Source organism: Rhinolophus sinicus, chromosome 1 (genome assembly GCF_057876585.1).
Source record: "Rhinolophus sinicus isolate RSI-liver-muscle chromosome 1, RSI-T2T, whole genome shotgun sequence".
Taxonomy (NCBI): Eukaryota; Metazoa; Chordata; class Mammalia; order Chiroptera; family Rhinolophidae; genus Rhinolophus; species Rhinolophus sinicus.
This window is the reverse complement of record NC_142501.1, coordinates 214,910,596-214,922,952: the sequence shown is the minus strand read 5'-3', so window position 1 is coordinate 214,922,952 and position 12,357 is coordinate 214,910,596.

Sequence of the window (12,357 nt, the reverse complement as noted above, 5' to 3'; positions counted from 1 at the left end):
CCACTGGGCCTGGCTGATGGCCGTGGCTAGGGACATCTGGGACATCCTGTGCTCTGACTGCCGAGCCCTCCCCCCACGAGGGCAGGACCCCCAGAGTGGGATGACCCAGGAGGAGGGAGACGGGACAGGGCCATCCGGCGGAGGACTTGGGGAAGCTGGGCCAGAAGCATAGATCCGCCACAGGCCGGTTTGCACCCGCAGAGCCTATGTTGGGTGGGCTGTCCCTCCCCAGCAGGCCAGGCCCGGTGACCCACCTCCAGGCCCCGCATAAATGTCCTGGTTTTGACCACTGTTAGGGTCAAGAGCCGATGCTGGAGGAAGCTGGGAGAGGGCACAGGGGCGCAGCCATCTTCGCAGCTTCTCTGAAGATATTTCAGAAATACAGGGTTTTTAAAAGTGTCAGCAATAGAATTGCTGGGGGCGAGGCATTTGTGATCTGCCTGCAGGAACCTTGTCCCTGGGTCCCCACAAGCCAGCCCCTGGTTCTGCCCACAGGACACCCTAGCTCGCCTCGTCCCCAGAAGGTGGACGCCCTGCACCCCCGCCCTCCTGTCCCCACACAGACCCCAGGACTCCGAGGTGGGCCCTAGGCCCCACCCCACCAGCTTCACCGGCCAGATGAGACGGTGCTGGGGGCTTCTTGTTCATTCCGTCAGGTTTAGGTGGTTGGGGGAGCTGATCCTTTCTTTAAATCACTCAGAACAGGACAGACTTCCTCTTCCTTGACAGCTGTGGGGATTCCTACAGAAAGGGGTGGACACCTCACAAAGTGCAGCCTGGAGGTGCCTGGCACCTGCCGGGTGGAGCCCCTGGGGCTCTGTGGAGAATCGGTGCTCAGGGCAGCTCAGGGAGCAGACACCCTGGGAGGTAACAGCACTGGGCCCGTCCTGTGGGTGAAGGGCCCTCCAGGTCAGCCCAGCCGGGTGCGGCCTGGCGGGGCCCCACCAGGAGGGCAGGCTCTGCCCAGCTACCTGTGGGGGAGAAGAGGACCCAGGAGAGCACAGTGCTTCCCTTTGGTGACAGCCCAAACCCCACACACCAGCCAGACCTAGTGTCCCATGGGTGGCAGCAGGAACGGGTGAGTGAAGGACCCCGGTGGGCGCCTCAGATCCTGAGAGCCGTGCGTGTGCCAGGGCCCCTCCCTGCCCACTGAACAGTGTGGAGGTGGTGGCCAGGGCAGGGGGGCTGCTGGGGTGGGACAGGGGCCCTCCTGGCAGCCCCGGGCTTGGTGTGCTTCCTTCCACTGGGCCTGGCCCCGAGCCAGGTGAGCAAACGCTGACCCACATTTCTACTGCGCCCGGGGAAAGTAGGCCACCAGTGAGCTGGAGCCATGCCGTCTGGCCACAAGGCTGCGGGGCCAGCCAGCGCCTGCTCAGACTTTCCAGGCTCGGGAGTGGATCCCCTGGTGTCTGGGGGTGCTGGCTCACTGGGCTCTGTCTGGGAGCCTGACCACAGCCCACGTCTCCGCGGCCAGGGGATGGGCACAGAGCTACATGCTTCTTCTCACCGTGGGCTTGACTCCGTTGACGCCACCCATACCTCTGAATTTGGCCCCTTCACCAGCATCCGTTTGGGTGAATGTTGCCACCCTGACTGATGGGAAAGTGGGACTGCCCTCCTGAATGGACAGGGCAGGCCTGGGCACTGCACCAGACCTGAAGGAGCCATTCATTGTCTGGGGGAGGGGGTTGTGTCCTTCCATGGGCCCTGTGCTCAAAGCCCGGCTGCTGTGTCCCCCCCACACAGAGCCCCAGCTGTCCCTTGGCCCCAGGACCCCACTCTGCAGTACTCAATCACGGCCTGGCCACCACGGCTGTCGTGGGCTCACTTACCTGCCCCAAGACAGCTGGCCGCTGGGATGGCAGGGGCTCTGGGGAGAGGGGCCAGGCCCCTCCCGACTGGGCAGACAGATGGACACGTGAGGACAGCAGTGGGGACCCAGAGTGATCAGAGGCCAGGGGCGGGGGCTGGGGAGCAGGGCGAGCCTGGGCGGGGCTGGTGGAAGGGCTGTCATGTCCCCTGGGCCCACTGGGCGGCTGCATGGACAGGCAGTGTGCACCCAGTCTGCAGAGCCGGGGTCCCCAGAACAGTTGCAGGGTCAGCTAGGACTCAGGTTTTGAGTGTGGGCGTGTGCATGTGCACATGTGTGTGTGGCATGGTTGGTAGTACACACATGCACGGAATATGCACGTGGGAGGGGATGTGTATAAGGCACAGCCCTATACAGGGGTGCGTGGGAGCAGGGGAGAGCCCCACAGCCTCTGCACCAGTGGGACACGGCCTGACCCCCCTGGCCTGGCACCTCCCTCCGCTAGGTGCTGGGCCGACCCTGCCTCCTTCCAAGAGCCCAGCTTTAGTGTTTGGACAGGCTGTCACCCTGGGCTGTGGCCTCAGCAAGCCCTTCCCCATGGCTCCGTCTCCCTGGTGACAAAATTGGTGGGTGGGGTGGCCCCTGGCTGGGGGGCTGCTGGATCAGGCAGGGCTGGGCACCCTGGATAGTGAGGACTTGTCCAGGCTTTCAGCAGGGACAGGCTGTGCTGTCACCCAGTCTACAATCTGTGTGAAGGAAAAGCAAAGCCCAGGAGAGGGGCCAGAGGCTGCTCTGTGCTGTGGGAGGGTTGGGGGGCATCTCGTGTGGCCTCTTGCTGTGCCTGCACCCGCGCCCCTGCTCACTCTCACCAAAGTCGCCCCTTCTAGCTGCCACCGTGTCCTTCAAAGATGCCTTTCCTGTGGAAACTCACCCTGCCTCACTGCTTATCAGAACACGGCATTGTGGAGAGGAGAGGCAGAAAACCCACTGGGAGGGAGAGAATGTGGAAATTAAAGCATAAATCCCCTGATTCCGGGCCCCTTCCCAGGACCTGCCACAGCCCACTGCTGGGAGGGCCGCCAAGGCTAGGCTGACTCAGAGCTTGGATGGAGCTGCAGACGCAGCCTGGCCACTTGGCTGCCTGGGTCAGGAGGGAAGGGATTATCTCTGCACTGAGGCATGTGGGGCGGAGGGGCAGACGCCGTCTGGGGAGCCCCGAACCAGCCCACACTGCAGAGGGACAAACGAGCCTCAAGAGGGTGTGAGTACACGGGTCAGACTTGGGCTCAGGGCTCCCTCCTAGCGAGGAGGTAGGGGGGCCCCAGCATCTGCTGCCCCATCAGAGCCCAGGAAGTGTTGGAAAGGGGCCCGTGTGTCCCGGGGGCCCCTGCACCCTCCGTGCACCCTGACCCCAACCCCAGCGGAAACATGTGCTGGGAGGCCTGTGCCAGGGTGTCAGCGTCCCAGGTTGCACGCACAGCCACACTGCCCACACAGTCTCTGGCAGGGTTGCCCTGCCCCCAGGCCATCCTGCAGATTTAGAGCTGGTTGAAGAGCCACGCTCCATGGAATGGGTCCCCGAGAGGGTACAGATGTGGGTGCAGGTAACTAGTTACCTCTCATTCTCTAGGCATCTCTGGTGCGCAGACATCCTGAGTGCAATAAGCCTGATTTGCCATGTTTCCCTCATGGTGATGTTTCCTGACTCTGAGGTGTATTGACCGGCTTTCACAGAGGGCAGGGCTCCCTGAAGCCAGCTGAATGAGGCCTTCCCTTGGGCCCTGGCCTGAGCCTGGGGCCCAGAGCTGCCTGGGACACGCGACCAATCTGGGAGCCCACCCCTGCCGCTCACTGTCTGTGACCTGGCCACAGGGGAGGGGCACTGGGGAGGGCATTCTTGTCACAGAGCGCGGTGGGCAGCAGTCTTCTCAACGACAAAAACTAGGGTGCTTTGACAAGGGAGATGAGCAGAAGCACACAGGAAGTCCTGGCTGGATGGAAGGCTCCAGCAGCAATTCCTGTTAGAATCCCTGCCAGCGTCCCAAACTGGGTGAAGCAACCTTCAAATTGCTGTGGAAGAGTAGTCCTGCTGGGGCCCCGTTCAAAGCCTGACTCTGCCAGTCGCCAGCTGCGTGGCCTTGGGTTCTGGCTGAGCCTCCCTGTGCCTCAGTCTCCACATCTGTGAAATGGGCTGATTGTGAGGGTGGGTGAGTGAGCATGAGAAGTGTTTGCAGCACAGCTGACCCTGGTGAACTCTGGGTAATTGTCAGCCCATGTTTATAAGTTCAACCCGTGCGCTGTCGACACAGCATAAACTGTCCAGTGGCCCAAAACTGGATTTGGAATGTGTGGCAGGCCCCCGACTGACAAATTGGGGGAATGGTGGTGTGAACCACTCATCAATAGATAACACTTAGAGGGATAGAGCAAGGAGCGGGCTTTACCAACGGGCTGGGGCCTGGGGCAGAGCTGGGGAACTGCCTGGGCCACTGCCACCGTGAGGAAGTGTGGCTTGAGTCCAGCCTGAAGAGGACATGCTGGGCGGGTGCTGGCTTGGCACCCAGCCGCCTGACATGTTCAGTCTGCCGTGAAAGTGTCTGCTGTGAGCTCACTGCTTGGGGACCGCAGTTTTCCTCCCTGGCCGCCCGTGTCTGACAGCAGCTCTGCATCACGCAGCGCTGACCAGTCTGGCTCTAGCTGCCCTTCTTTTCCTGCAGGAAGCCCGAGGCTGCTCCACTGTGGGCCAGGTGTGGATGCCCCTCCCATCACCACCCCAGACCAGCTGCAGAGAGCAGAGCTATGGGAGGACAGACAGGGCCTGGGGGAGCAGGCGGAGGCTGGGCATGCCGCCTTCTCGTCTGCCATGGACATCACAGGACTGGGGGGACAAGGAGGAGGGGTGGGGGAGCAGGGAGGAGGGTGGGGAGCAGGGAGGAGGGTGGGGAGCAGGGAGGAGGGGTAGGGGAGCAGGGAGGAGGGTGGGGAGCAGGGAGGAGGGGTGGGGGAGCAGGGAGGAGGGGTGGGGGAGCAGGGAGGAGGGTGGGGAGCAGGGAGGAGGGTGGGGGAGCAGGGAGGAGGGGTGGAAGAGCAGGGAGGAGAGTGGGGAGCAGGGAGGAGGGGTGGAAGAGCAGGGAGGAGGGTGTGGGGGGATAGGGAGGAGGGGTGGGGGAGCAGGGAGGAGGGGTGGGGGAGCAGGGAGGAGGGGTGGGGGAGCAGGGAGGAGGGTGGGGAGCAGGGAGGAGGGTGGGGGAGCAGGGAGGAGGGGTGGAAGAGCAGGGAGGAGGGTGTGGGGGGATAGGGAGGAGGGGTGGGGGAGCAGGGAGGAGGGTGGGGAGCAGGGAGGAGGGTGGGGAGCAGGGAGGAGGGTGGGGAGCAGGGAGGAAGGGAGGAGGGGTGGAAGAGCAGGGAGGAGGTTGTGGGGAGCAGGGAGGAGGATGGGGAGCAGGGAGGAGAGTGGGGAGCAGGGAGGAGGGTGGGGGAGCAGGGAGGAGGGTGGGGGGCAGGGAGGAGGGTGGGGAGCAGGGAGGAAGGGAGGAGGGGTGGAAGAGCAGGGAGGAGGGTGTGGGGAGCAGGGAGGAGGGTGGGGAGCAGGGAGGAGGGTGGGGAGCAGGGAGGAGGGTGGGGAGCAGGGAGGAAGGGAGGAGGGGTGGAAGAGCAGGGAGGAGGTTGTGGGGAGCAGGGAGGAGGATGGGGAGCAGGGAGGAGAGTGGGGAGCAGGGAGGAGGGTGGGGGAGCAGGGAGGAGGGTGGGGAGCAGGGAGGAGGGTGGGGGAGCAGGGAGGAGGGTGGGGAGCAGGGAGGAGGGTGGGGGAGCAGGGAGGAGGGTGGGGGGCAGGGAGGAGGGTGGGGAGCAGGGAGGAGAGTGGGGGGCAGGGAGGAGGGTGGGGAGCAGGGAGGAGGGTGGGGAGCAGGGAGGAGGATGGGGAGCAGGGAGGAGGATGGGGAGCAGGGAGGAGAGTGGGGAGCAGGGAGGAGGGTGGGGAGCAGGGAGGAGGGTGGGGAGCAGGGAGGAGGGGTGGGGGGCAGGGAGGAGGGTGGGGGGCAGGGAGGAGGATGGGGAGCAGGGAGGAGGGTGGGGGGCAGGGAGGAGAGTGGGGAGCAGGGAGGAGAGTGGGGGGCAGGGAGGAGAGTGGGGGGCAGGGAGGAGAGTGGGGGGCAGGGAGGAGGGGTGGGGGAGCAGGGAGGAGGGTGGGGGGCAGGGAGGAGGGTGGGGAGCAGGGAGGAGAGTGGGGAGCAGGGAGGAGGGTGGGGGGCAGGGAGGAGGGTGGGGAGCAGGGAGGAGGGTGGGGAGCAGGGAGGAGGGTGGGGAGCAGGGAGGAGGATGGGGGGCAGGGAGGAGAGTGGGGGGCAGGGAGGAGAGTGGGGAGCAGGGAGGAGAGTGGGGGGCAGGGAGGAGAGTGGGGAGCAGGGAGGAGGGTGGGGAGCAGGGAGGAGGGTGGGGAGCAGGGAGGAGGGTGGGGGGCAGGGAGGAGGGTGGGGAGCAGGGAGGAGGGTGGGGAGCAGGGAGGAGGGTGGGGAGCAGGGAGGAGGATGGGGGGCAGGGAGGAGAGTGGGGGGCAGGGAGGAGAGTGGGGAGCAGGGAGGAGAGTGGGGGGCAGGGAGGAGAGTGGGGGGCAGGGAGGAGAGTGGGGGGCAGGGAGGAGGGGTGGGGGAGCAGGGAGGAGGGTGGGGGGCAGGGAGGAGGGTGGGGAGCAGGGAGGAGAGTGGGGAGCAGGGAGGAGGGTGGGGGGCAGGGAGGAGGGGTGGGGGAGCAGGGAGGAGGGTGGGGGGCAGGGAGGAGGGGTGGGGGGAAAAGGTAAGGGAGGAGGGGTGGGAGACTGGGAGGAAGGTGAAGGGGGAGCAAGGAGGGGTGGGTGGTGGTAACTGTATTGAGAACCCGTAGTGCCTAGGGCAGGACACAGCCTGCACCCCTGCTGAGTGGCCAGGTGCACCAGTCCAGGTGGGTGCGTGGCCTGGCCCTGGTCCCTGCCCAGCTGCCTGGTCTTCGGTTTCCTTCTGCACAAGCCCAGGCCTGAGCCCTTAGTGCTGAGTCCTGCGCCCTGCCCCCTTCCCTTTCTGTGAGGTCTGCCCAGGGGGCTGTGTGGGTGCGCCTGCCCTGGGCACCCCCATACTCCCACATCCGGCTCGGACCAAGTCGCCTGCTTCCCCAGCCCCACCCCACTTGGGAAGTGGCCAATGGACAGATGGTGGGGCTCCCCCACTGGATGTCCTGGGCCAGAACTTGCTCTGTGGGCTGGGGGCTTACTCTCTGTCCCACTGGCCTCTGCTCCAGCCTGCAGTGTGGGGCTAGTCCTTTTGTGCCCAGAGTCCGCTGTGTGGGCCCTGGCAAGCCCCAGAGCTCATCCCTCTGGACAGGTGTGGGGTCCTCCAATGGACCAGGCCTGTGCCCAGCAGTCTGGGCCGTGCGCGTGGCCAGAATGCGTTCAGGGACAATGGAGGCCCAGAAAAGGGCCTTGCTGGCAGGGCAGACGTACGTCGCACACCCATGGGAGATGCAATGGCCTCTGTGTCTGGGGTCTTCTCCTTCGTGTGCATGCAGTGTCAGCACGTACCTCCTCACGGCAAACAGGGTTCCATGTGTGGCCAGAGCATCTTATGGATCCATCCTGCATGGTGACATTGGCCGTGTGCCTCCTGGGCTGCTGTGGAGCCTCCTGCACTAGTGTCTGTGTAGACAAGTGTTCTTGGTCCTCAGTGTGTGCACACGGGAATGCAGCTGCTGGGCGACGAGGGACGGCACGTGTAACATTCTGGGGTCAGCCACTCACGTGTCCCCAGCACAGAGCATGAGGGGTCTGGCTGCCCACCTCCTTGCCAGCATGCGCTACCTACTGTCTAACCGCCTGAGCCTGCCATCCCGGTGCGCGGGCACTGACTCATTTGATTGACTCTCCCTGGCGATTGCGACCTGGGTGCCTTGTCATGTGCCTGTTGGCCATCTGTGTGTCCTCTTTGGAGAAACATCTGTTCAGGTCCTCTGCCCGTTCTTTCAGTCAGTGGCTCATCTTCTTATGATTGAGCTGTAAGGGAACTTTAGCATGTTGGTTTTTCACTGCCTTACTCTGGAGGTGACAAACGTGACTTCTGCTCTCCTTCGCCGGAAATCATCCCATGACCTCAACCAGCTTGAGGAGACACAGGGCATGTTTGGGGCCACACGCCGTAGGGTAACAACTGAGTGGGTGGCCTGGCACTGTTCACGTAGGCCCCGCAATGGCACGTGTTCCCTGTCCCAAATGCTGGTCCCACGTGCAGTTAGCTCTCCTTCACTGTCAGGTGATGATGACCTGTCCATTCACACGCCCACAGGCAGCCGTGGCCTGAGGTTGCTAGACCACACCCGCCCGGTGGCCCCCCTGCTGCTCTCTCCAGAACTTTCTTAGCTCTTGCTGCCCCTTTGTATTATGGTGCTAACCTACTCTTCGTGCTGGATTAGAGAAGTTCTCTGGTGCTTCTAATTGCTCACACTTAGATTAGCTCAGGAGATGGCGTCATCGCGACGCTGGGACTGCCAATCTCAGACAGAAAGTGCCCTTCCCCTGGTGGCATCGTCCCTCAGGAGCTCTTCGGGCTTTTCCATAACACCTGGCGCATGACGCATGTCGCTCATCGTGAGTGACGCCTTCTGTTTGTCACCCTCCAGCTGGAGCCACTTGCTCTGGAGTCCTTGCTGAACATCATGTGTGCACAGCTGCCTCCAGAAGGCACCTGGGGCTCTGGCAGCATTTCTGCTCGTTCCTGAGCCTGCACGAAGTTCCGGGGGAGCCTGGCTTGGCTGGCCCATGCTGGGGGTCATGTAGGCAAGACGCGGAGGGCGGAGCCTGGGGCAGCGCGAGCCTGGAGCATGGCTGTGGGTACCTGGGCACAGGCTCCTCATTTCCGTGTCTGCGAGAACCAGCTTGTGCCTGTGCAGCTGTGGGCTTTGCGAGGGGCGCAGTGCCTGGCACTGCGGGGCCCTCGATGGGCGTTAGAACTCGGAGCCTGTGTCCCGCGGCAGGGCCAGGCCGCGGCCCAGCATCCACCGTCCTCAGAGCCCTACTGGGAGCCTGCCCAGTTCCCCTCTCCCAGACAAGCATCTGATGTGTTTACCAGCGAACCCTGTGGGGACCAGGGCCTCAGAGAGGGTGGGGTGGCCACAGGGGAGCCGGATGTCATCTGGTGCTGATCAGGGGAGAGGCACCAGACCCCTCCCAGCACGCCTGTCCTCGCTCACACTGACACCCCACCCATAAATGCCCAGGCTGCCCACCACCCAGGGCCCCATGCAGTGCTCCCGCCCAGTGGGCTTTGCCCGGGCAGTCCCCGCTCTGAAGCTGGACAGGCTTTGATGGGGTGGGGAGGCTCAGGGCTCAGCCAGCAGGGATTGGAGTCCCTGCCCCCAAATCTGGTGGACCTGGGGACCCCCCACTGGCTTCTGTCTGCCTCCAACCCCCCATCCCCACCAGGAAGGAGCAGGGAGCAAGAGTTGGGAATGGGAGCCCCTAGGGAATGGCCAATCAGGACATGGTTCTCACTGTGGGGGTGCCAGCCCCTCCTGCCAGCCTCCTCCTCCCCCACCCCCTGGGCACAGAGCACTGAGCGTGAGGACACCAGCTCCCACCACACGAAGCACCAGGCAGTGGCCCACCCTTGGCCACCTCAGGGTGCCCGGGGCTGAGGGATGGTCTGGCCTGGCCTCTGAAACTAGAAAGGGCCCAACTCAGGTGGACAGGCACGGCCCACCCACTCGTCCCACGGAGGGCCCTGCTGCAGACCCCCTGGCCAGGCCCCACTCCCCTGGGCTGAACACAGGAGTCAGCAGCTAAGGTCACCAGGCCAGTGTATCACGTGGGCGGCCTCATCCGTCCATTCACTCCTGCCAACAAGAGTGACCGGGGGCAGTGACCACACAGACCAAGATTCCATCCCCCCACATGGGGACCATGTCCTGGAGACAGAGACCAGATGACGAGTTGGAGGGTGAAAAATGGGTGGGGTTACAGGCCCCAGGCCTCACACCCCTGCCCTGTGGGAGGGCCGGGTCTGTTCAGTGGAGGGCAGTGGGCTCAGCAGGGACATGGGCACCCAGCCGGCCAGCTGGGGAGGGGGTGCCCTGATGCTGAGAGGTCCCAGAGCAAGGTCTCCATGTGGGTGGACCCCCAGTCAAGTGTGGAAGGAGCCTTCCACTGACGCGCCCTGGGAGAGAACTGTCGGGGCCCCTTGAGGAGGAGAGGCCTCCTGGGGGAGAGCCAGGGAGCCCCTGCAGGGCTGTGGTTTAAGCACCCCACCTGGAGCACAGAGAGCAAACCACCCAAACCCAGCCCTGGGTGTGTGTGGGGGTGAGAGCAGGTGACGTCAGCCACCTGTGGAGAGTGAGGAGGGGCCTGGCCCCTCTGTCCCCACCAAGGCGGCCTGAGCCCGCCCCTGCCTTGTCCACCCTGCAGCCTCTTGTGTGACCCAGGGCGCTGGAGGCTCCTGCCCCCCCCTTGTCTTCACGCCAAGCCTGGCTGCACCCCAGGACTGGTATTTTCCCCAGCAACTTCCAGGATCTTCCATTTGCTAAAACACTCACCACTTTCATTGGAAAGCTGGCCCCCAGCCCTGAGCTTGGGCTGCCGCCCGTGGACTGCGTCCTCCTGGTTACCAACCTCAAGGGTGGCCTCGAGGGACTGTGTCCTGGGCAGACAGCAGTGGCCCCAGGAGGCAGTGCATGCCCACTGCTTGGATGGGGACACAGACTGGAAGCCCCCCGACTCCCACCAACAGGATGCAGGTGGTCTCCTTCCCTGGCCTCCCCTTGGCCTGCCCAGGCCTCTGCACAAGCGCTGGGCCTGGCCCCCACCCTGAGGACCTCCTCTGCCCGACCTGCCCCCCAACCCCCGGCCTCCTCCCTGTGCCTGGGCAGGATGGGGCAGGGCCAGCTCTGGTTCTGGCCCCCAGGAAGCTCCAGCAGCCAGGGGACAAAGGCCCAGCTCACACCAGGTGCTAGATCAGGAGGCAGGCAAGGGGGAGGGGCTGGGATGGGCCACTTCCGGGAGCAGGGCCTCCGGGAGACACCACCCAGGAAGGGGTCCTTGACCTTCCATATGGAGGGCTGCTCAGCAGCATTCTGGGGGCTGTGCATATGTGAATTTGGGGGACAACCTGGAACAGCCAGGAGATACAGAGCAGGTGGGGGTCCTGGCCGGAGCCCAGAGTTGGCCTGGCTGCTGTGCGGGAGTCACCAATGCGCTGGCTGATGCAAAGTTAGCTGAGAACAATGCATTTGACCATCAAGGACAGAAAGGAACCTCCTGCCCCACCTCCGCCTCCATGTGGGATGGGCCAGGCCCCAGGAACCAGAACCCAACCACAGCAGCCTGAGCACCACACGCCAGGCCCTGCCCAGCGTCTGGCCCTCGGGCGGGTGAAGGCTGTTTTCCTCCACAGGGAATCTTAGCTCATGGCAGGGTCTCATCTGCGCCTGGGCCCTGGATCTGGGTGGGGGGGCTTAGGGGGTAGTCGTGGAGGTTATCGTGGAGGTCGAGGAACCTGCAGCAGGCTCCTGGGGGGAGGGGACATCGTCCTCGCCTTCCTGGGCGGGTCATCAGTGGCAGAGAAAGACAATAAATGTGTATTAAAAATATAAACAACAAAGGAGGAAATTGTGTTTACAACTCTTAGGTAAAAAGTCCTTCATTTGTAAAGAGCTCTTATAAATCAATAAGAAAAAGACCAGCCATAATTTCCCAAGTAGAAAATAAACAGAGTTTGAACATGGGGACCTGGGCAGTATGCAATTTCACTAGTACTAAGAGAAAGGCAAGTAAATGGCATAGTGGTGCCATTTGTCACCCACTACGTGGACATAAGGCATGAGGTTTGTTAACACTCAGGGTCTGGGTGGCTGTGGGGAAGGACTGCTCTCACAGCCACTGGGAGTGGAAGCTGCACCATCCCCACAGCGTGCAATGTGGAACTAGCTCCCCAGATTGACCCAAGGACAAGCCACAGGCTGACCCTCTGTTAGTAACAGCAAAGATGGGAAGGAGGGACAGCAAAGTCAATAATGACTCATGATGGCAGACATTGGGTGCCAATACCACCCAGGTCATTGGTGAATTACAGAAGTGAGCCGAGTCCGCCGCCCTCGAGGGACAGCAGTGGATGGCTTGAGCCCCAAGTTTATAAACGCACAGAAAGGAGACAGGAGGCCCTGCGGTTCGCTATGGGCGGGGGCTATGCCAGGTCACCCGGTTCCTTCACACCTCCTAGGTTCTGTGCCCAGTGTTCGTGCAGCACTGGCAGACACACCTAGTTCTACGGAGGAAGACCCTCTGGCTGCTGCTGGAGGGGGGACTGTAGAGGAGGCAGGTGGCCGTGACCGTCCAGGTGGGCAGTCAGGGCTCTGGCAGCAGAGGTGGACTCCTGCTGGGACCTCAGTGCACCAGGTCTGAGGCGAGAGGGTTGGGGACACCGACGGCTGATGCACTCCTGCCAGGGTCCCTGGCGAGGCGGCCAGGGCTCAGTGCTGTGACCTAGGCTGGCCTGAACGCAATGTGCCCAGGGGAGGAGCCTGCAGGCAGCCAG